Source organism: Haliotis rufescens, unplaced genomic scaffold, assembly GCF_023055435.1.
Source record: "Haliotis rufescens isolate VD_foot unplaced genomic scaffold, xgHalRufe1.0.p SCAF_5, whole genome shotgun sequence".
Taxonomy (NCBI): domain Eukaryota; kingdom Metazoa; phylum Mollusca; class Gastropoda; order Lepetellida; family Haliotidae; genus Haliotis; species Haliotis rufescens.
This window is the reverse complement of record NW_025964223.1, coordinates 27,663,548-27,690,121: the sequence shown is the minus strand read 5'-3', so window position 1 is coordinate 27,690,121 and position 26,574 is coordinate 27,663,548. Positions and strand designations below refer to the sequence as shown.

Below are 26,574 nucleotides of genomic sequence, written 5' to 3'. Positions count from 1 at the left end.
ATATATGATGAAGTGTAGAGAGATACATGCATGATGAAGTGTAGGGAGATACATGCATGGTGAAGTGAAAGGAGATACATGCATGATGAAGTGAAGGGAGATACATGCATGATGAAGTGTAGAGACATACATGCATGATGAAGTTTAAGGAGATATATATGATGAAGTGTAGGGAGATACATGTATGATGAAGTGTAGAGAGATACATGTATGATGAAGTGTAGAGAGATACATGCATGATGAAGTGTAAAGAGATATATATATGATGAATTGAAGGGAGATACATGCATGATGAAGTGTAGGGAGATATATATATGATGAAGTGAAGATACATACATGCATGATGAAGTGTAAGGAGATATATATATGATGAAGTGTAGAGACATACATGCATGATGAAGTGTAGAGAGATTATATGTATGATGAAGTGTAGAGACATACATGCATGATGAAGTGTAGGGAGATATATATATGATGAAGTGTAGGGAGATACATATATGATGAAGTGTAGAGAGATACATGTATGATGAAGTGTAGGGAGATACATATATAATGAAATGTAGGGAGATACATGCATGATGAAGTGTAGAGACATACATGCATGATGAAGTGTAGGGAGACATATATATGATTAAGTGAAGGGAGATACATGCATGATGAAGTGTAGAGACATACATGCATGATGAAGTGTAGGGAGATATATATGTGATGAAGTGTAGGGAGATACATGCATGATGAAGTGGAGGGAGATACATGCATGATGAAGTGTAGAGACATACATGCATGATGAAGTGTAGGGAGATATATATATATGATGAAGTGTAGGGAGATACATGCATGATGGAGTGTAGGGAGATGCATGTATGGTGAAGTGTAGGGAGATACATGTATGATGAAGTGTAGGGAGATATATATATGATGAAGTGTAGGGAGATACATGTATGATGAAAGGTAGTGAGATACATGTATGATGAAGTGTTGGGAGATACATGTATGATGAAGTGTAGTGAGATATATGTATGTTGAAGTGTATAGAGGTTATCACGCGAGTGTACTTGGGGATGGTAAATATCCTGTATTAAGAATAAAGATTGTATTTAGCGAGCCTTAGTGTTCATTCCTAATACAGGATATTTACCATCCCCAAACACACAAGCGTGATAACCTCTTTATCATATAATGTCATTCTTTAATTCGGTGCTTGAAAATAGCTTTCCCTCTCTCACAAACATTACCGAAACATTGCGAGTTTTCCTGGAATGCGCGCATTAATATTTATTACGTCACAGGGTAAATGATGTGTCATTTGGACTGTGACAGTAGCCAATATAGTTCCAAGTAAAATATGTTTCTTATACAGTGGCGAAGCAACATATACGCAAAACAACAATTGATTTTACTTGTCTTTCGCGGCAATCCATCGGTCTGTCCGCTAGAGTAACTGCCCTTTGTCAAAGGGAAGCTACTCTTACCCCAGTCTATGAGACGTCATGGCCACGTTCAGGCGTTGTTGGCTGATGCCTAGTGCCCTCGCAAAATGGTTTCGAAATTGATATCTCCAAAGTTGCCAAAAGTTATAAAATGCCTTAGCTGCATCACAGTTAGACCCTGATTTTTAGTATATTAGACTGTTCTTTTGATGATGATAGCAATTACCTCTTTAGTTTATCCAGATTCCCGATGGTTAATTCTGACTCGATCGCCGAATGACAAGGGCGACGTCATGTTTCTTTGTAAACACTGAAAGTAGTCCCTACTTGACCTTTGATATTTGCATCTCTACCCGCATATGACCCCAACGGACATCGTGTTTATCCGTTGGCTTTATCCTGCCGAGAAACCTACCCATTATATGATAAAGGGAGATACATGTATGATGAAGTTGTCGGGTTCAAACATGCATATTGACCTGAGGGCAGAAATACGTATGTGATATGTATGTTCAAAGCAACCCGTTGCCACATGCATACGAGCATGTGTGTCAAACTGAATTTCCGAAACGAATGTAAGAATTCTTGCATTTCCCGAGCGAGAGCGATGGTAATGCATAAATTATTGCACGAGTTTCTTAAAATTCATTATGAACATGCACTGATTACCACTCGGCGATCGGGGATCGGAAATGTAAGACCTCGGGGCTTCGCCCTCGGTCTTACATTTCCTCTCCCCTGTCGCCTCGGGTTTTACATCCCCAAGCATAACCTCGGAGTCGTGCTTTATCCTATACGTACTTAGGAACCTGCAGTGGTGTACATGCACATAGGAACCTGTAGTGATGTACATGCACATTGTAACCTGTAGTGATGTACATGCACATAGGAACCTGTAGTGATGTACATGCACATAGGAACCTGTAGTGATGTACATGCACATAGGAACCTGTAGTGATGTACATGCACATAGGAACCTGTAGTGATGTACATGCACATAGGAACCTGTAGTGATGTACATGCACATAGGAACCTGTAGTGATGTACATGCACATAGGAACCTGCAGTGATGTACATGCACATAGGAACCTGTAGTGATGTACATGCACATAGGAACCTGCAGTGATGTACATGCACATAGGAACCTGCAGTGGTGTACATGTACATAGGAACCTGTAGTGATGTACATGCACATAGGAACCTGTAGTGATGTACATGCACATAGGAACCTGCAGTGATGTACATGCACATAGGAAACGCAGTGATGTACATGCACATAGGAACCTGTAGTGATGTACATGCACATAGGAACCTGTAGTGATGTACATGCACATAGGAACCTGCAGTGATGTACATGCACATAGGAAACGCAGTGATGTACATGCACATAGGAACCTGCAGTGATGTACATGCACATAGGAAACGCAGTGATGTACATGCACATAGGAACCTGTAGTGATGTACATGCACATAGGAACCTGCAGTGATGTACATGCACATAGGAACCTGCAGTGATGTACATGCACATAGGAACCTGTAGTGATGTACATGCACATAGGAACCTGTAGTGAAGTACATGCACATAGGAACCTGCAGTGATGTACATGCACATAGGAACCTGTAGTGATGTACATGCACATAGGAACCTGCAGTGATGTACATGCACATAGGAACCTGTAGTGATGTACATGCACATAGGAAACGCAGTGATGTACATGCACATAGGAACCTGTAGTGGTGTACATGTACATAGGAACCTGTTGTGATGTACATGCACATAGGAACCTGCAGTGATGTACATGCACATAGGAAACGCAGTGATGTACATGCACATAGGAACCTGTAGTGATGTACATGTACATAGGAACCTGCAGTGATGTACATGCACATAGGAACCTACAGTGGTGTACATGTACATAGGAACCTGTTGTGATGTACATGCACAGAGGAACCTGTAGTGATGTACATGCACATAGGAACCTGTAGTCATGTACATGCACATAGGAACCTGCAGTGATGTACATGCACATAGGAACCTGTAGTGATGTACATGCACATAGGAACCTGCAGTGATGTACATGCACATAGGAACCTGTAGTGATGTACATGCACATAGGAAACGCAGTGATGTACATGTACATAGGAACCTGTAGTGATGTACCTGCACATAGGAACCTGCAGTGGTGTACATGTACATAGGAACCTGTTGTGATGTACATGCACATAGGAACCTGCAGTGATGTACATGCACATAGGAAACGCAGTGATGTACATGCACATAGGAACCTGTAGTGATGTACATGCACATAAACTTGTAGTGATGTACATGCACATAGGAACCTGTAGTGGTGTACATGTACATAGGAACCTGTAGTGGTGTACATGTACATAGGAACCTGCAGTGATGTACATGTACATAGGAACCTGTAGTGATGTACATATACATAGGAACCTGCAGTGATGTACATGTACATAGTAACATGTAGTGATATACTTGTACATAGTAACATGTAGTAATATACTCACTAACCTACATGGATATTGTTTGCATAGTAACCATATAAGAATTGAACGTCAGTTTGGATGGGTTCATTGAAGTGTGAACGATTTAAAAGCGTGGGTTAAACTGTGTGAACCTCCGAGCTTGAACGGGAGCATGAGGATGAAATTTATACTTACTGCTGTTGAAAATGAAGTTTATGGAACAGCTATGGAAAATACCCCGAAGCATGAACACGCCCGTGGCACTAGCAAATTGGGAATATCACTGATTTATGAATGTCTTGCTTGTGTTTGGATAATCGCAAACCAATTCGGACGATGTGGAATGGAATGGTGGGGATTGAACGGGGAGCTCTGAAACGTGTGTGTTTTGTGTCAGGGTGTGTTATATTTGGAGTTTGTGATTTGTTGTGTGCTAATAATTTTTGGGGTTTACCATTTTAGATTTGCTGTGTCTTGGTTTCTCAAAATCTTGGAGGTTTTTTTCCGATACGATAGTGAATCGGGTTTTAGTTTGGGATTGACCAGGAGCAGTCTCTTTGATCTGTGTCGACGGCCACATCTGAGCAGGCCACATCGTTAACACCGATCGAGAATTCGGGCAAACCCCGGAAGTTCCGGAAAAGTTCACTCGATCAATTTCACAAAAAAATCGTGTAAACTTTTCCGTCCGTTCACAGGTGTGTGAACTCCAAATATCCGATCACGTGACTACCCATTCAGCCAATCAGCATGAAAGAAGCAGTGTTAACTTTAAAGTATGAAATTATATACACATGTATTTTATATTCTGTAGTGATAGACAGTACGTGGCTACCTGTAGCGATAAGGTTGTTTTCATAATGACCAGTTTAAGGTTTTTCCAAATATTTACTCGTCATCATATGGAATAATTATCTTTCATTAACATTTATTCATTCTTTTCACATAACTATTTCCGTGTGATTTAAGTAGTTCTGATACAATATATATATATTTACAGTATAACAGGGACGTGAGCTACACCAAGCTACGCTTTGTGAGTAATGTGGGTTTCGTAACTCGTGTTGAAGCAGAATTACTTTTATAAACAGATCTTATTTAAATACTCGATACAATGCAAATGAAGAGACGTCCATCTGCGACATCTCAACACCACGGGTTTACAGGATGACAATTCAACTATATTGAAAGGATGTTACAACTTGTCGGAAACTACTTTGTACGTCCTTATCAGCAGCGGCAACGAACTATGTCATCATGAGCGAACAATTTCTTGGGAACAGGTTATGTAAACTCGAGTTTCCACGAAACTGTAATATTTTCAAAATGGATGGTGGTATTGATGTCTCAGAAATTAAAGGTGCGTTTGTGTTGGCATAACACTAAATCGAAACCACAAAGCATTGTGACTCCGTGGCTCAGCTTCCTTATTGATTTTAGAGATATCCCATAACTATTTAATTTCACATACTTTAACTATCGCTACGACAACAAGTATTCTTCTTATCTATTAAAGCAACAAAACCATTTACATAAGCATAATATATCTGTACTAAGAGATTCCTTTGTGTGATTCCGACGACAACATAACCCCTTGTTTCTGGAGCACTACGACATAGTCATGAGCGTATCCTGTCCGAGATCTACATACTTCTGCCAACGATGCTGGAGTGCCTCGATCCCACTGATGTACGGGGCTTACTCCTGGTGGTTTAAAACCTCCTCCGCAGCAGATATGGTATCATCATCGTTTGAATCAAGCTTCCAAGCCAGTTCTTTCTTTAAGTTTGGGAAGAGTTGGAAATCTGACAGTGCCACATCTTGTGAGTTCAGATGATGTTAGCTGAGTTCAAAGCCACAGGCGTGTATTGCAACCATGGCGACAACGGACAGGTTTAAGAAAGTTAGAGGCAAAAACACATTGCAAGGAGAAGATTAGTGTTCATTTACAACAGCATCATGATGCTGAGATCTGGGCTGATCGGTCACTGCCAGAGCACAAAGACTGCAAATCGTGAATTTCATGAAGTCTGGTAGACGTCTTAGAGGGTCTTGCTTGAGAACTCTTGAAATGTCTACCTGCTCCACCAAATCACCTCGCTATTTATTCAGAACTTGACCTCAAATTATCATACGTCTCTCTCTCTTTTAGTGTATTAAAAATATTTATAACAAATATATATATTCATATAATAAGTATACAAATAATACCATAAACAAAAAAAAACAGATGTAAAATACTTATCATTATCCAATCGATCGATACACAGCAAATACATTTATTAAATGCATACAAGTTTATTCAACGAAAGCAAGCAATATGATAAAAAAACATATATGTATCTAATCGTTATTACTGCTAACTGTCTGTTTCAAGCCCTCCTGGTTGTAACTAAGGAAGGAAGCGTTCTGGCCGAACACATAATGCTGAGACATTTCTGGAGAGTATCTGCTGGCTGGCGGTTGACGCCCGTATCCTTCCGCGACTATTCGCATGTAGCTGGCACTATTTCCGCAACATAGTCCCACGTACTGTACTCCCAGATCGAAAGCCGCCTGGGTGAACTTGGCAATCTGGGTTCGGCTGCACAGCTGGGCAGACAGGTCGTGGGGGAACGCCCGTTTACCTGGAAAAGATGTTATAGTAAATATGTTTGTATACCATTCAACTTCAGATAGCAATGACTTCGTCATGATGTTTTCCAACTTATGACTCATAATGTGGTATGTACATGGCTTCCTCATACTTGAGTAGTATTATATATGATCGTGAAATATTATAAAAGAAAATATTATATCATCTGGGTTTTTTATTTTAAGGTTTTAAATGGTCATAGACTGGCTGGATGGGCATGTCGTTCTTGATCTCATGGAACTCTCGAACTAAACATCGGCTATAACACACTTTAGAGCTGGGAGTAAGATTCGTATATTGAGTTTCAGTCATATTGCGCCTTAGGTTAATATTCGAGCCCACAGTCACGACGGCTGTGGATGTGTGTGTGTTTGCTTGTTGTTTAACGCCGCACTCGGCAATATTCCATCTGTATGACGGTTGTCTGTGAATAATCGAGTCTGGACTAGACAATCCAGTGATTGGCATCGTGAACATCGATCCACGCAAATGGGATATGATGACCTCCATCAAACAAGTCAGTGACTCCGACAACCCGACCCCGTTAGCATGGGTTGTTGAAGAGAAATTCTAACCCGGATCTTCACGGAAATCCGAAGATGTCATCTGTTTAAAAGTGAGTGAGTGAGTTGGGTATAACGCCACTTTTAACAGTATTTCAGTTATATCATGGCGTGTCAGCTTAATGTTGGTGGAAAAAGTGATGCAGGTCTCAGACGTTTACCGCTTCGGTGAAACCCACGAGCACGGGTATGGTGATGACACACCTAGAAACATAATCGGGGCGAACCAGGGTTCGAACCCACAATCATAGGTTTCTGGCGCGCCCAAGGGGTACAGCGAATCGCGGCGCCTTCGACGACTGGGACACCCGTGCCCCCTCTGTTGAAAAAAATAACTTGAAGTATAGTTGTATGGTGCTAGGAGAGGCATTCAACACCCTGGATCCCTTAGTGCCATGTGATCAATGGTTCAGGAAATGCAACTCTGACTGTATAAACCCTTGTTCCTCAGATTACAACGGCATCCTTATTGAACCACAACATATAGTAGGACACAAATAAACGTGAGTAGAAGTTATAACGGTGAAATGCAAGCAGGTACAACACCTGTTTCGGGGTCCTTGAGCGACTGCATCGTGGGAAAATCCGCCGTGGTTCTGTACGGGACGGGCAGAGCGGCGATAGGGCCCTGGGAGCAAATAAACTTGGTATGAGAGTGAGTGAGACATGTTTTACGTCGCTTTAAAAGTACATATGTATCACAACGGTGTATCAGACCACCTTAACAACCGTTGCGAATGTTCGAACGATCAGCGGATTCTAGCTTGGCTAAGTTACTGCGTTTTAGCCAACTGTGAACGCCATCTGGCACACAATCAGCCAAGCCACACGCAGTAACCTACCAATTACATTTCAAGAACAGGGAACTGGGGACAATTTCTGCCCCTGCTTCTCCACCTTGGCTAAACAAGAGGCGGGATTCCTTCATATCAATCCTACGACTGCCAACCACCCACCTTGCAAGCCCTTCTGACTTCCTTCATCAGTGTCAGTGTTGTCTTGGGGCCCCTGTGGCAGTTTAACCCTACCACAGCAGCCCCTGCAGCCTCGAGTCTGCGACACGCCTCCGCCATTGGGACACCGTCGTGCGTGGTGTCGACAGTCTGTGGGGCAAGGGTGACGACTGCAGGTAGACCTGCCAACACAGTGAGTGAACGTCGATTGCACGGCACAGTTACATCGAACATAATAACTTAAAGGAAGCCATCGATCGATACCAAAAGGATGGAAGACCCAAAGTCGCACGTGATGTTTTCTTTGTTTGTTGTTTAACGCCGCGCAGAGCAATATTCCAGCTATATGACGTCGATGTGTAAATAATCGCGTCTGGACCAGACAATACGTTGACTGACATCACGAGCATCGATCCACGCAATTGGGATACGATGACATGCATCAACCAAGTCAGCGAGTCTGACTACTCGATCCCGTTATACCCCCCTCACACCAAACTAGTTCTCAATATGTTCGTAAAAACTTTGTCGAACGGGCTCCAACTGTGTATGAACGTAGTGGACGTTATCCCGTCCATCCCGTTCTGCAATTTGTCGGATTGACAACGTACTCAAAACAAGAAAGACGTATTATGAACGGAATTGCCGTACTTCGAACGGAATTGCCGAACTTCGAACCTACTAGAGACTAGGGACGTGTTACTACGTGGTCCAGTCCGACATAAATTTCAGTACGTGTGCACACCGATCGGGTTGACTTCTCTTTGGAGGCATGATGCGTACAGCTCGGAGCCCTGAACTTGAATGAAGACCAGGACGCAAATACACACGCACTTTGGACGAGATGAGGACGTACTGTGAACGAGTTGGTCGGGTTAAGAATACGTTAGAACTGGCTTGGACTTATTGTGAACGGGGTAGAACGATGTTGAACTGGTTAAGAACGGGTTCAGAACGGCTACGGAAGTGCTCGAACTGCTTCGAAACGTTGTCGGAATGAGGTGAACGGGCACTTTTACACGATCTGAACTGGATACAAACGGACTGCAGACTGGCTAAGAACGAGATAGACGTATTGAGGACGGCTTATGAACGAACTAGCATCGTAGTTTAATGCCAAACTACGCGTTCTACCGTGATCACAGCCCGTTCTAGTGTTTTGTTTAGAACGGGGTAGAACGGGAAAGAACTACTTTGGTGTGATGGTAGCATAACTGTTAGTCGCCTCTTACGGCAAGCATAGTCGCCTGGCACGTGATGTTATATGTCTCGTTAGAATTACCTTTTTGCACGACAACAGTATTATCTATTGTTTATGACCATCTCGCGCCACGACTTATGGATAGAAAACGCTCGTGACACTTAAAAACACAATAAGGTATGCGTCGGTTTTTTTAATTGTCTGCGCTTTACTTATGCCTGAGTGAGTACTCCGCTTTTAGCAACAATTCAGCAATGACACGTGGGCTTCACACATTGTACTCACGTGGGGAGGACGTAGGAGAAAAGACCAACTTGCTGTAGGTGTTAGACATTTACGACAGGTATTATATTGCAGATCAAGAGTCATTAAAACGGGGCGAGTCTTAGGAACCTAGCCTTCTACCCGCGGATCCTTGCAAGGCTGACAGCGCCTAAGGGACCGACCATTTGATATTTTTGGGGGCCTGGGATTTTATGCAAAAAATGTTTTGAAAAAAAAGATTATGCTTCTGACTGTTGAGAAAAAAAGAAATTGTCTGTCACAAAAATTACATTGTTGAAAGATGTTTTTCTCTTAATATCAAATCTCGATACAAAAAACCCAAATCACATGATCAAGAGGATCCCGTATATGCATGGGGCTTCTGTTAATAAGATTTACTAGTTCGTAAAACTATCCAGTACGCCAGGCACGCCAGGCACGCCAGGGCCGCCCTCTGTTGGCGAGACAATGGGATCACCTACCTTGTCCGTATTTCTTTATAGACTCCAAAGCAATCTCAGCTTCTCCCAGATCGCTGAATGTCTCAGCAACAATGAAATCTGCGCCATATTGTTGCGCCCACTCGATTTGTTCCTGAATAATATATATTAGTTGTCAATCAGCGACAACAATTTCTGAATCTGAACGTAAAGCTCACAAAGACATCGTTTCAATCCCCAGATAACATATATTAAATAAACAGTGAAGGAGCAGCAGCATTTGGGGTCAGTGTGTTATAATTCCTACAAATATCTTACCTCTTTTACAGCATAGCCATAAATTCATGTTCTGGCAATAATCAAACTATAAAATCTTCCGATCTTTCAATAGACGTCTTCTTCACTGCCAATTATCCCAATAGTTTTTTTATTTAGACCCTATCCTCAGTCATAATGCATTTATGCATGCGCAAGGCGGGAAAAACATCATTTCTTTCCTGTGTGTGTTATCTCTCTGGTAAATTGACTTCCTTAGAGGAACACACGGGCGTCAAGGGGGTCTAGATAGATCACGTTACTCAAGCCACCCGCCCAAAACTAAGGAGCTGCCCACCCCACCCCACCCCCCCCCCCCCCCCCCCCCCACCCACACCCCACACCCACCCCACACCCACACCCTATGTCCGCAATGTTCGACAAATGTTTCCAAACTACATGTAAATACCCTAAAACAATCTGTAAATCTAAAGATACGACCAGATCTAGATCCCCCTTTAATAGAGAGTCCCATTCATACACATGTCACAGGTCAGGCAGTTCACAGGACAAAAGACGCGTGGTATCCAGGCAGAGTCACTATAGCTCACTATAGCTCAATATAGCTCACAATAGCTCTACCTCACCCGTGCATCTCGGGAAAGTGAACTCATAAACACCATGCTTCTAGTCAGGCATATCAACCTGAGGTAGATCGTGCAAAGGGTCCCCAAAAGTGCTCTCTCGACCACAGTCACACGTGACAACCGTGTCAATAGCTCGGACGGTTATAAATCATCAACTTATTACAGTTGTTCAGCACAATCCTCGCGCAGCTCGAGCCAAGGGTCGCAGCTGAGAGAAATATATACACCACGTGAGTATACGTGATTATACTGGTTCATCTCACGATGAAACCGTTATGCTCCCATTTAAGCCAAATGACTACTCATTTAAAGATATCATTTATGAAATCTATCAGTTGATTCCTTCAGTCAAACCGCCAAGCAATGGGGAAGCTGAAACGGTGCTTATTTAACGGGTGATGAAAATCCTGTATAAAGGGGGAATGTTTTCATACATTGCCCGTATCCGTCATTCACAGAAAATGTGGTCGCTAAAATGAATGCGGAATTAAACGCTTCTACCGGCAGATGTTTCAGCCTGCCTTTTTGCCCACAAAGGGAGACAATGCTATGAGACACATACTTGCCCGTTTCCCACATCACCTACCATTGATGAGGAATATTCGATCTGGTCAGACACCCAAATACAAGATGAATGAATTAAAGAATAAGACACTGTCAATAAGCAGATGATAAACATTGGCATGTACATGAACAGGTTTGCGATGGGCACCAGACATGTACTTCCACCCTGTTAACAGTGGCGAATTTGCAGGTCAGGAGAGATGAACCTGACACATGTTGGGATTATTTATAGTGAGATGGGCAGCATTCTGAAAATGCACGGAGAGCTCCAATCTGCACATATATGGATGTTCACACTACTTGGCACGATACCCAGAGTCACACGGACACTCCCAAAACGCAGACTTGGACGTGAGTCTTTTCGTGCCCCTACTTGGAGAAGTTTGTCCCATGCCAGACCAAACCGAGGGAGGTATGAATCCCAAAGAAGAAGAGGTCGTGGTCAATCCTATACCAGAGTTTGAGGCAGACGTCTTTCATGACTCTCTACTCTCTACTTCCACCAAGAATCACTCAGGCAAATCTTATTGACCTTGCTATGTTACAGGAACTCCATTACCGATTACCAAATTTCAACTAAACGCCTACCGCAGAGCCAGTCAGCGGTCGTCTGTCTGTCGACTGTACGCCGAAAACTGGAAGTCAATTACGGACGACAATTGGCTGCTGAAAGTGGTAAAAAGAGCGTACAAACTCCATTTCCACCAGCATCCAGAACTTTTAGTCCACACCAAACGACAACGTTTTCATCTAGTAGGGGCCAAGGTCGCGGCAACAGAACTACTAAACAAGGGGGCCATCAGCGTCCCACAAAAGTCTGACACCACAAGAAGTTTTTACTGTCCAGTCTTCAAAGATACTCAACAGAGACTACCTAGTACATCCCCCAAAGTTTCAAATAGTACAATGTGTGGGGCGTGTTACAAATTCATACATTTTCTTAGTTTCATGGCATGATAAATGAACATTGATAGATTTCTAATAGTTTCTGTACAATCACAAGTCATTAATTTACAAAATTTGTTACCGCAGAGTCAGAGTCAGTGAGTTGCAGGATAGAAGCACGGCACATACCGGGAAAAGTCAACATACTTGAAGACCGTCTATCCTGGAGACACAAGATTGTAACCACGGAATGGACTCTCCATCCCAAGGTATTCAAATGGATCACCTCGGCGTGGGATACACCTCATCTGGCTCTTTTTGCCACATGCCTAAACCGACTTTCCATATATGTCAGCCCAGTCCCAGGTCCATTAGCACTCCAGGTCGACGCCCTATCCATGAGTTGGCAAGGGATGTTCACCGATGCCTTCCTTCCTTGGTCTCTCCTGGACAGTGTAATAAGAAAGATCGAGGACACAGATTGCATCATAATTCTGATAGCCCCAGCATGGCCCAACAGAGTATGGTTCCCAAGACTGCTTCCACTACTCATAGAAGAACTTCTCAAACTACCAGAACGTCCCAATCTCCTCAGCTAACCAAAATCAGACATATTCTACGGCAGCCTCGTAAATCTCCACCTTCACGCCTTGAAACTATCGCGCCAAAGATGCAAGTTTCCAGTTTCTCTAAACCAGCTTCAGAAGCGGTGGCTAGCTCGAGGAAGCTGGTTTCCTTGAGCTAGCCACCGCTTCTGAACTATCAATAACGTCAGATGGAGAAATTTCTGCCAGTGGCGAATAGAAAGAGGTTTGCATGACGAGACCATAACAGTAACCACAGTGGCTGATTTGCTACTTCACTAGAGAAATGAGAAGAAATTCAGACATGGTACAATTGAAGGCTATAGATCAGCATTTGCCTCAGTTCTGCAACATGATGGTCTGTCCACAGGCTCACGCCCAGTATTCAGTCGACTCATAAAGTTTTTTTCCCTGCATGATATTAAAGTCCCACGCACTCGGACCCGGAGGACATGTTAGTCATATATCACCAAAAAACAGGGACAGTTATGACGTCATAGAATGGGAAGGGCGCCACGAGTGCCAAAGTTTTCTTCAGATTTGCCATGGGTAAAACCAGAGAGGTAGGCATTGGTTCACACCCCCGTTTCTTCTATGTATTCCCCGACTGCACGCGTTTTCTGGGAGTACTAGATAACAGATCCCGATGGTCCTTCTGGTAAATACTGGCTGTGATGTAATAGAGTAATGGTATTTGTAGGAATTATAAAAAGAAAGAAGTGATCTTTTCCCGCCTTGCGCATGCGCAGATGCAGTGTGACTAAGGACAGGGTCTACCTCAAAAGTATTGGGATAACTGGCAGCAAAAACGACGTTTGTTGAAAAATCTGAAGATTTTATGGTTTGATTGTTGACCAAAACAGAAGTTATGGCTATGATGTAATAGAGGTAGTATTATTAGAATTGTACACAATGATAACTATTGTTTGAAATCTCATACTATTAAGATAAATAACCTAATCTCACTCGTCACCAGCTACATGTCTCTTATCAATGACTTAAATCAGAATTCAACAAATCAAAACGGTTAATCTGCATTCCAGTTCGGCATTGATCAACATCATCAATCGCAAACTCACCACAGCGAATCACAACAGGCAAGTCACACAATGTGACCACCAACTGTTCATTTCTAACGGCTCTTGTGATGACACATTATAATAATAATAATGATAATAATAATAGGCTATTTATATTGGGCATATATCCACATCGCTATTATTACCCCCGTCACTGGATCACTGTGCACTCAGAATCATTATCAGCTCCCTGAGGAGTATACAATTCAAGCTGCCTGTTAGGCGCTAGAAAGTTAACAGTCATTGCTATCTCACTCATTCACTGCTGGGTGAACAGAGGCACGTTTTGAACAAAGTCACTAGCTCAAGGAGACGCCGCATGTGTTTTATGTGCTTCAGTGTGTGGCAGGACCAAAGCCCTAGAAACAATCCGTTTCATCCCTCCAAGGACTCTCCAGGACCGACGTTGCTTAACTATAGCAAAGAGAAGCTGTAACAACTAATTCCACAAAACCACAACTGTGTCACCTTGTGGACCAATCCGGCACACTCCCGGAGGGTTACACAAGTGACCAAAAAAAAGGTTTGGTCTTGGAGGGAGATACACAGGGGGAGCCCACTCCTGGGTAAACGGTGCATGATGTTTCTTGGAAACTCGCCTTGAACATGGCCTCCGTTTTTTTCAATTGAGTCCCTGTCGTCCTTCATGTAGATGGTGGTGTTGCAAATGTTGCCAGCCATCAACGTCCCGGTCTCGTCTGCGACGTCACGCGCTATCTTCAGGGCATCGTGGTTCAGCTTCTCTAGGAGATGTTCCTTACCAATAAGACGGAGCTTCTCTCGGTGGCCATAGTACTGGAATATACAAGTGGATGAGTTATCTATATGTCTGATTCCAACAGTGTTCTCATTGTGTGGCGAGCAAACGCGTAACTATTGCCCCGACCCCAGAGTGTAATAAAAAATATACTTTTTGTGTCTCGTCATAAAATGCATTTCGTAAAGTCTTAGTGGATATTTTACATTACTTGAGACTTTATAATTATCAAACGAGAGAACATGTGTTGTGTGTCATGGTATATGATGCGTATGTCGATAAATGAAAGAATAAATGAAGGAATGTCTTAGACAAAGGTATTACCGTGAATGCAAGAACAACGTCACTTCCGGCGTGGACGAACTCCTCGTGCATGTTCCGAACAAGATTCGGATGCTCCAACACCACTTCCGGTACGAAACAGCCGGCTCTGAGGTAGCCCCTTCTCTCGAACTCGAACACATATCCTTCCGCCACCAGCACGTTCCCTCCACCGGACAACCTCTCGACTAAACCTGAAGAGCATCAAATCATAAATAACCAATGGGTTACAACGTTAATATTATTATGATAACTATGCTTATGCGATGGGGAAACATGTCAACACAAGCCTTACAAAACAAGGTCAGAATTGGTAACAATCTTAAGTTTAAGACATCTTGCTTTGTTCAGTAGGCGTTTCTCAACAGAAGTGTACATTCCATTATCACGGAAACTTTGGCAATAAAACGGGACCTGGTATCTGATCACAAACGCACCAAGCACGACGTTTCGTGATAATGTTGCTTATCTCGAAACTTCTTGCACCGATTTGTGACGACGGTTGTAACAAGGGTTCGACACTTCCAAATAACAATCAAAATATTCGAAGCATTTGACATCACAACCACCAGTAATGAATGACTTCTAAAACCCTTCATCCTGATGCTATTTTAAACATGCAATGTATGTGTTATAATACATTAAATTGTGTGTGTATATTTGTTTATTGTTAATTTTATATTGTACTCTTGTCCCACCGTGTGTCGTTCTGAGTAAATTAATTAATCTGAGTTTGAATTGGAATCTCAACGTGGTGTCCCCGCCGTGACATTGCTTGAATATTGCTAAAAGCAACGTAAAACATACTCACTCTCACTCTGGTATTCACGACAGGAAGTGGGCTTCATACATTGTACCATAGACCATAAGATATTGTAGTATGGTCTCTGGTTGTACCCCTTTGGGAAATCGAACAGGGGCCTTCATTAACAATGAAACGATTTGGCTCTCCAGTATATGCTAATGAGGGGGACAGTGGTGTAGTTAAGTCAGAACGCCAGTTAATTCATATTATCCATGATTATGGGCAGTCCTATGTGGAGATGTTAATGTAAGGACTGGTCACGAATTAGTTTATTTGATAGATGATGAGATAGATTATCTCCCTCTTCATAAAGAATAGACATCAGATGAAATGTGTCAACAACGATGTGTCAGTGATTTTCATATAATTAACTGTGGTAGAGCCTTACTTGAATTGTGTAAGTCACTTGAGCATCACATCGTTAATGGCAGGACAAACGCAGCTAGTCCAGGCAATCTTGCTTTTATTTCTCACACAGGAAGTAGAACTGTAGATTATTATATTGTTTCATCGAGTTTATTTGAAACTATTACAGATACGGCTGTGGTTGAACGAACTGACTCAGATCATTTGCCTATTGTCTGTCCCATCAAATATCTTATTCCTTGTACTTTTTAACAAACTAATAATGTCAACACTGCATCTGCTTCATTAACCCCTGTAACAAGCTATAGACTTCCTCCTGGGGAAGCTGTTTCCACTTTCATCTCAGTAATACATTAAGTGGAGAAATGTTTAACGAGTTTGCAGTTATTTTGAAGGGTAATTAACGCAGCAGTTACTAAGCTGACTGACATTGTGATATGTTGTGCTACAAGTGCTGGCGCTGTTTGTTTTTGGTCCAGAAACGTCGTGTATCTCAGCCAGTCTGGATTGATAGCGAGTGTCAGACAATCTGGTTTGACAGCGAGTGTCTCAACAACTTCAGAAATCATAAGTGTGATTTGAACTTGCATGAACATATAAGTGCAAAATCAGAATTTAAAAAGATTTGTGAACGTAAGAAACAACTATATGACATAAAACTGAGTGAAGAAATTAGGCAGCGCATTATGGAGATTGTAAAACGTTTTGGAAAAATACCTAAGAGGTCGTTTTCGTAAAAACTCACCAGACAGTTCTAAAACTCCTAATGTATGGCGTTCCTATTTTCAGAATTTATTGAATCCGATGAGCATCGCGGCAAAAACAGAATTTGATCTATCAATATCTGATTTATTAGATCTCATATGTGTGATTAATTTACTGAACTTCCATTCGCGGAAGAATTGTTTTCTGGTGATATCACAGAACAAGAAGTGCGAGAAGCAGTAAAACCTCCTGAAATGGTAAAGCTTCAGGCGTTGATCGAGTCCCACCAGACTTTGACAAAATATCAGAAGATTTTCTTTTATTCAAGACAATCCTTGACACAGGTGAGATGATCCAGCTTGTAATCTTCCAATGGCGTTGTTCCGCTGAGCTGCATTCAGTCTTGGCATTTTGTCACCGCCTCTACTGCCGTTATAAGGACTGTATGAACAGCCGTTGATGTGGATTTTTATACCCATTCAGCAGGGGGGCCTGCATGCCTAAATGCAGGATCCTGTGCTGCACGTTTCTTACAGGCGGTTGCGTTTGGATGAAGCTATAAAATTGATCCCCAAACGCTACGTTTATGTGCTTTGCATGTGTTTTCGCGAATTATAGACACATCATCTTTCTGTTTGACTTATTTGGTTCTCATTTAATGTAATTATTTTAGATATTTGGCAAAAAGTGGTTTTACATCTATGTCAAGTTTCTTTTTTTGAAGAGTATATATTATGCTATGTTCAAGATCACGATTGATATTCACGAATTTGTTAAAACTGAACTTCACTTTTAGCCATATGGCCTTACATACTGAATACACTGTCTGTCTGCCTGTCTGTCTGTCTGTCTGAAACGATTTTAGTTCCAGAAATACACACCCTACATAGCTCACTTCACTTTGTGTTTATGTTCGGAAATATAGATGTAAGATAAATCCTACATCACATCTAATAATGGACGAATGGGAATCTTGAAAGTCATACCTAGTTATAGTTCATGCGTACATGCGTACATGCGTACATGCGTTATCTTTCAGCCTTGACCTTGACACCGGAACAGTTGACAGTTGTTTTTAAAGGTTGCCGTCCACATTGCATAAATTGATGTTGCCGTGCTGATAACCTTAATAAAACAACGAAAGAGCAGCGTGTTATCTCTTGACATGGAGCAGGCCTATCCACTCATGCCTCTTGAACCGGTTTATATTTTTGTTCAATTCGTTTTTCTTTTCGAACTGTGCGACAATAACACCTGTGCTTTGACTTTGATTAACGACCATGTATCAACAAATTATGGATAAATGTAATGAACACAGTTTACGTGTACGCAAGTAGAGTTGGGTCGAATTGTAATATCACTACTCCGGGTGTATGTTGACGGCCTGGAGGGGGGTATACAAACCTCAATCTGAGCTTAAGAGTCATGTGTCAGACAAAACAGAAACCATGACGTAGTTTGCGTTTTTCAGAGTCTCATTCACAGTGGTGTTTATGAACGAATAGACCACAAGATACTGATGAGGGGGCACACTCGTCTTGCAAATGATAGAATTTTTGTCTCATTAAAGAAAGAGCCAAAGTTGAGAGTATCATCACTCCAGGTGACCTCAGTGATGTTATACAATCTGTCAGAGTTGTTCCTAGCCCATTTTCAGTAACAGAAATGAAGAGCCAGGATTTTATGGACTATCGCAAATTAAACCAAGCTAGTATTAAATCAACTTTCAAAGATCAGAATGGTGCAAAGGTTGCCTTTTCAAAGATAAGGTGGTTCAGTGGAATGAGCGATGTGAAAGACTTTTTGACAGGCGAAGTAAAACAAATCTCACATGAATCTGAAGTGTGGTGTAGGTACACCCATGACCATAGTGAAGCCTGGAAGAAAGTACATGTGTTAAGGCGAAGTGCCTTCTCACAAAATCTGTCGCGGAAGTATTCAGACCTCGTCAAACTAAAAAAACCTAAGTGGGCAGACATCTGCAAACAACTGCCTTACATTTGTGATACAGCAAAACGTGCCTTAGTTGAAAGATTATAGTTACTGTTCATGCTATTTTGCGTTGAGAACGTTGTAAGAGTTACATAATAAAAAAGCACCATCAGGGAAATGATACTGGGGATATGACCTGTACAATCAAGTGTTCATGTTGCACCCTCTTACAGTGTGTATTTAGCAGAGGAACTACCAATGAACATGTTTTGAATGATTCCCTCTTGAATAAAGATGCTCTACTGTTCCAAAATCTATATTTTTATCTTTCTGCTTACGATTGATAGCGTATTGATGTTTGGTGATACTTCATTGAATACCAGAATATCATGTAGAAATTTTACATGGAAACTATGTGGTTTATCAAATATTATTTTTCTCGTATAATTATGACGAATCTTAAGTGAAACAAGTTAAAATATAATTTTAAATTTATTTTTCTTTGACTTAGGTTGTTTTCCTACAGGATTTTAATGACTAAGGTTCTTTTGCATTTGAAAAATTCCTTGACTTAGGCTATCTTGCCTTTATCTTTTTGCATCAAAATACGATATTTTCCATTTCCCACGATATGAACAAGTAACTCTACTATTCTATTCTCTAAAAAGTAGCATTTTCTGCCTCTCCTGTAAAAGTTGCAAAACGTGACTTAGGCTGGTTTGCTTTGCAACCCTTCAGATAGAAAACACATGACAGCACATGATTAATGGTAAGGGCCGCTGATGCAGGAGTCGTTTAATCATATAAATATTATTTCATTAGGACAACATGCTTTTCGTACAGGCCTATGATGGAATGTATTGTTAAGTGCGATATCGTAGTTGTGTACTGCTACACTTTTACTAGATCAGACATCTACATGTCGCTAACACAGATTCGCTCACGCAAAACGTTCTTGTAGTCCCTTACTGATTTTGCACAAGCCTTCACTCGACTCAAACGTGTGTCAGGTTCGTAACGCAGCAACAATGCATAGCTGGGCCAGTACTGACCCGAATACAACAATGAGAGCCTCATAACTTCTTTAAGTGGGAGGCATTGAAATAAAGAAGTTGTATATCCATATAACTATCTCCCATGTAAATAAAAGTCCGCCCCGATACTGAACCAAAACTGCTTTACGCGTTAGCTGGGAATTGGACCAGGGCCCACTTGCACAAAGCGATCTTAGCGCTAAGATGATCGTAACGCCCATACTTTAACATAGGCTTACAATAATCTTAGCGCTAAGATCGCTTTGTGCAAATGGGCCCAATACCGTTTTCGGTTACAGGGCTGCCATGAGATAATAATTCTATGCTGCGGAATCACACGGATGAAACATCAGAATTAATATCACTGCCCAATTTTATCGTGAGTACTTTACAGGTTTTGTAAACACTACGTTTTCACATCAAGGAACGTAGTGTAAACAAACCCGTGAAGATGTGATCTCATCCACTGCAGCCCGAGACATTCGGTAGGTTAAGAAATAAGCCGAGTGGACGTGTCCTTTTGGTAGAGGCTCTGGGCTCTCCTGGACAACTAATACATGAAGTAGCGTTGAACAAAGATACAAACTGAATGAAGAGTAAAGGTGTTTCGATGGGAAACGAGCCTACCTTGGCCTGGCATTGTGGTCTGAATGGTGATGAGGTAGATAAGCTATATATGTCATCGACCTTTATGCAACACAGGACTTGAGGCAGTCATAACCAGTTTAAACCGGATCTCACCTGTTACTGGGCCGTGTCTACTGATAGTGCCATTCAGCATGCTGACCTTCTACTGACGTCATTATATTGTAACTGAGGGTTCTTCTTTTCTCAGGATATTTCTACAGAAAGCCCAGGGCATTCACTCAATATATAATCTGGACACAACACGTTTCATAAATTTGGTTGTTTCATTTAAAACAAACGTTCCTTGTAGTTTATTAGACTGTAACGTTGAACACGACATTTGGTTTGTCCTTGTTCCTCGACTGTTGCCATCATTCCGGCTGTATCTCCACATGCAGCTGGTACGGTCTCAGATATTATTTGCTCAGGTGCCTTCGACATGGTGTCAGACATGTGGGCATTCTGTGTATCTGGTGTACATTTGTAGGTCCGTACGGCCTCGCTCTTGTGACCTGCATTGAACACGAATATTCGTTAACGGATTATTTAATGGAGTTATACAAATTATGTAATGAAAGTCACATAACATGGGCTAAATGTGTCACTTGGCCATGGCACAACATGTAGGGCTAAAACGTTGTGGGTATTTTAAACCAACCTCATGCTTACCAGTTTTCTCGCAGATCATCTGTTCATCCACGTTGTCTTGATAAAGCCTTGCAGCTCTACACTCTAAAACCAAGTGTTCTACTTCTAGACTCCAGAGGGAACACATGGAGATAACGCTTTAAGAGCGCGTCCATGTGTTCTAAAAATAATCTGAACATTAATGTTCTCCATCCAGAACAGTAATATTCTACAAATATTTTTGGAATGTTTCCACTTGTTCTGACGATGTAACATTTTCAGAACACTTGTAAGGCTTTTTAGACCGATAATCTGAACACTACCGTTACAGATAATGAATTTGCCCTCTATCCAGGCAACATTGTCTTTAAAGGCGTAAGAATTCAAACCATGGCTACACAAACTGTTTGATTGGTATTCTAGAAGTTGGTGAATAAATAGGAAAACATCGTTTGTGACAATTATCTTTTAAAATGTATGCATATTTACATTAGTGGTACATGTCTTTGGTAGATATTTCATTATAACAGCATCAAAAGTAGTACATGATATTTGTCAGCTGGTGAGACCGGAGACCAGGCTCGCAGAGACGAGAACGCACTGTCTGAGTAGAAACGCTTAAGGCCACTGGCGTTCCGCGGGTCATTTCTGAGTGTGTGGTGGCAGTCCCGGAGTGATGACGTCTTGCTGCAATCAGGAGAAACCTGTCTTCCCGCTGTGTGGTGGAACGCTGTCGACCACCTGCATATCGCTGGGTAGCTGATCCAAACGTCTGGTATCGATTCCATGCCCTACTGACACTAAAGACGTTTGCAACGTGACATTGTGTTTGCCCAGTTTCAAGCATGCCTTTGCATCTGTCTTATTCTTAGGTAGTCAAACGATTTGCAACGATTCTGTCACGGTACATCCAAACAAGGTTTTCAAGCACCCCGTACACATCGTGCCCATAACTGCATGTCTCTGTCCGTTCATAATGAAACTGAAGTCCTACAGGTTCTACTACACCAAATCAGAACCCGTTTGGACAGTGCGGTTTTCGTAGGGAGCCTTCAGTGCAGATCGAGAGATATCTGCAGGCTGTGATTGGAGGATATTCTGTAAGATTTTTACGTCTTTCAAATGTACATCCATCAAGTTATTAAAACTGACCATGTTTTTCTATATTTAGTACTGTCTTTTTCAACATGATGACTTATGCTGAATGTGACCACAGCTATTTTCAAGTAGGTGACATTTGGTGCGAAACTGAGGAGGGTGTGTTTAGCTTCCTGTACTCGGAAAAGGAGCTGGCTAAGCTAGTCATTTTGTATTTTTTTATTGCTGCTCTAAGGCCAAACTGTTGTGTGCATTGCATTAGCTCCTGTGAACTATGTTCACTGGGCCTTTTTGTAAATGGCCTAATTGCAGCACTAAAAAAAGTTATTACTGGTGTTGTTTTTTTATCATATGCAGTTTATGATAGAATATGTAACTGTATTTGTAATGAGTAAGGATGAGACATGTGGACAAACAACTTCTTTATGACAATTAGGATCGATGATTTCGGTGTAGGTTCTAACACCGTTCACCGCAAGTGAAGTACAGAGTATGGGTGACAAGAATATATACAGGATAGGAGGCAGTGTTTATACAGTTGAGTAGGTTTAAGATCAGCTACACTGTTGTATTTGTTATGAGTTGTGTTTCTGCATGAAGTTAGTCAGTGAATGCAACAACCGTGTCCATGACACTTTTGGAGGAACATACACACAAGCAATGCAGAACAAGAAAGGAAATGTATTCAATACTGCAAGATGACATTATGTGCCAAGTTTGGTGAGGCAATATGGTACGGTTTTCAAGATCTGCTCCGGAAACGAGGACTACCGCCATTTTCAGTCTCAGGCAAAGTTGTTGTCATGGAAACTCGAAAAATATTTTTTATTAAATATCCAATTCTATCAAAAGGCACCAGTTCACCACTAGACCTATCTATGTGACAAGTTTGGTGAAGAAATATGGTACGGTTTTCAAGATCTGCTCCGGAAACGAAATGTGACGGACGGAAGGATGGAAGGACGGAAGGACGGACGGACGGCACCCATTCCTATATCCCCATTCCACTCCGTGGCGGGGGATAATAAATGGTGATCAATTTAATCACTGCGGTCAACACACTGCCCTCCTCATTCCCATCTGTGCCTGAAAACCGAATCTCTCGCCATGAAGAGTTTTGGAGTTTGACTCGGGTCTGTCTCACAGTGCCTGAACTATATTATTTTCCCTTCTACCCAGCCCCAACCGTAATGATATAGCTCTAAATGAAGCAAGTCTAGGTTCTCTTCTGGTCTCCCCATCCCACAGAAGCTTCTTTTCAATCTGAAGGGAGTTGTTTGTTTTTGTCAAAATTGTATATTTTCAGAGAATAAACATTAGTCTAAGTTTGACTCCATCAATAAAAGGAAGGATACGGGGGAATTGTAAGACGTTACTTTTCAAGGTAGTCGTGATGTCCGACTCCACAACATCCAACAACACAAAACATTTTTTCATAGTCATATGTTTATAAACTCGCAAATGATACATACGACATTGCCCTAACACTATTGGTTAGTAAACACCAGATGACTGTGATAATCACGCTTGTGTTATGTTTTACAGGCTGGAAAATGTTTTGCCGAAAATGTTATTGGACTTTCAAAGCTATAACTTACAAAATTAGCCATAGATATATACTGAAGCAAATATAGACCAGTGCCTCCTCAACAGATCAGCAAACCTGAGCACTTGTTTCTTGTCCTCCCTGGCGTCACCGTGTGCTGCGTACTGTAATTTATATGATTTGCAATGATTCCTGTAATAAAAATGAGGAAACCACGCGAGTCTCGATCTCTTTAAAATCAGATCTTAGTTCTCGGTAGCACTGTATAGCGGTACACAAAGTACGTGAAGCTAGACTTTGCTGACTTTGCGTGCTGGCGATTAGGTGCCTCACTCTGGCAGTATGGGTTCGAATCCCGACGTGAGAATCTGTACTTTACTAAGAAACTGTTATCCCAAATATAACATTTGTACATATGACCACTTTCTAAAAGACATTGAATATTCAAATGGTCACAAGTACAAACAGAGATTTGTGATGATAGCAACTACATATGTATTAGAATTTGCGAATTACGCATTTGTGTGATAGAAATGACGGTTAAAATGGCGAAGTATTGTCGTCTGCTTGTTAGATTTAGTCGGGCTACATGAGTTATTATTAAACAATTTTGGGTTCATAAAATATTATACAATATTCATCAAAATATCATTCCTCTTCTACGCATTTTGTTTGACTTAAAAATCAATCAGCAGCTCTTATTCTAAAATAGATACATAGAGAGCACAAATATATAGTCCAGGTTAAAGTTATCTATCAATATTCAGCACAGTCATGATCTTTGCTACTTTGCATGGACCTCTCGCCATGAGAGAACACACGGGTTCTAAAACAGATCACAGGCGTTCAGCAATAGAACACGTGTTGTCAATCACAGGACATCGTATTCTGTGGCAGACTATGTGGGCGCGTCCAGTGTTCAATATTAGAACAAAGAGTGCAATGCAAGCACAGAATAAGGACTGAAATATGCAGACGTTAACAAAAAGCCACAACAGGGGTAACTTGTGTACGGGGCGGAATGGCTGGCGTATGGCGTCCGTCATAATGTTGTCATGTGGTGTGTTCAGCTTCCGTGTTGATATCTTCGATAACATAATTTGATTTGTGTTCAAGTCTTCTCGTTGTGATATTGGTCCATGCTTTGTCGTTGGAGACACACGCCTATCGCGACATAGTGACAAATTGCAAGAGATAAACTTGAAACAACTTCTGTGGACACGACAGGTGTGAGGTTGTTAGCTAGACAAAAAACCCATTAACATCCCCTTTCAGCAAACATACTCCACAAACGTTGGCTTGTCCCTTTTAACATACGTAACACACCACACAGATGGAGGGCTACGTAATACTATGAGACTGAAAGTGAGGTAATGGAGGAGTAGACACAATGTCAGCCTTGAAATTCTAAGAGGGATGTGAAAAGGGGTTTAACGTCCGGTCGCGTCATTACACTCATACAGCGACGACATGCACTTGCATGTGTATGGTTGCTTGCTCTAGTCCGGAATGATGCCGAGTTTACAGTGCCAGCCCACTGAGATACCATTGGGCAGTTTCACATGAATACGCAAATCAGACGCAGTATACTGACTCCGAGCCGACTAGTCCTTGTTTTAGCCCCTTAATGCCGAGCGCCAGGAAGTGTAACGAGTACCATCTTTTTAATGTCGTTTGTATGACGCGGTTGGAGGAAGGCAAATAGAGAGAAACGTTCACCACTTGGATCTGCAAGAATGTATATTAATCCAATACACAACAGTTACATTTACTGTACACGAAGTTTCAACTCTGATACTTACACATCTTGCCGAGGCAAGGGAGTTAAGTGACTGTAACAATGTGGAAACTGGACTTTTATAGTCAGTTAACTCCCTTGACTGGGAAGATGACCCATACATTAAGGAGAATATCTATTTCTAACGCCATACAATTTTTCCAATTGTTAAAAAAACGTCTAAAATCCCAATGACATGAACAAAACGCGATTTCATCATAAAGAGACACATGACAAAGTTCAACTCTCTCAGTCTGGCAATATCATAGAACATGTTTATATACTCTCCTCATAAACCCCTCGACAGATGAAGCTGAAACTTCACATTCTTGTTCCCACCACTTGTGACACCTAAATTTGTTCTTAAGCAGCTGTATTGAAAAACCTCTTTATGCCACAGCTCAATGTGTAATATACTGCTCTTAAAATGTCTATTTCTCTCTGTAAACTACTATGAAACTGTTAGTTTGAGGCACAAACAGACTTTTCAATGTTGGTGCTGTGGAGGATTTGAAGCCCTTGAACAAAGTGAGGTGTCCTCATAGGTTGGAACAAGTATTGATGCCTCAGCTTCATTGGTCCAGTGGTTTCTGAGGAGATGATGTTTACAGTGGAATGTAATGATAACCACTACTAACTACACTTATACCCAATGTCATTACATCTAAACAAAGTAATGGCTAATGGCCATAAGATGTCCAGTTTGCAGTATGGTCAAAACCTGTGAAGATCCGGGGTAGAATAGGTCTTCGCAACCCATGCTTGCCGTAAAAGGCGACTATCCTTGTCGTAAAAGGCGACTAAGGGGATCGGGTGGTCAGGCTCGCTGACTTGGTTGATGCATGTCATTGTATCCCAATTGCATGGATCGATGCTCATGATGTCAATCACTGGATTGTCTGGTCCAGACTTGATTATTTACAGACTGCCGTCATATAGCTTGAATATTGCTGAGTGCGGCATTAAACAACAACAGTATGGTCAAAGTGCAAATG

The 26,574-nt window shown here is 41.6% G+C and overlaps 1 pseudogene; it reads right to left on the bottom strand.

Annotated features, from left to right (window-relative positions):
* Window positions 1–5,858: 5,858 nt before the first annotated feature.
* Window positions 5,859–20,618, bottom strand: LOC124110370 (annotated as a pseudogene).
* Window positions 20,619–26,574: the final 5,956 nt, after the last annotated feature.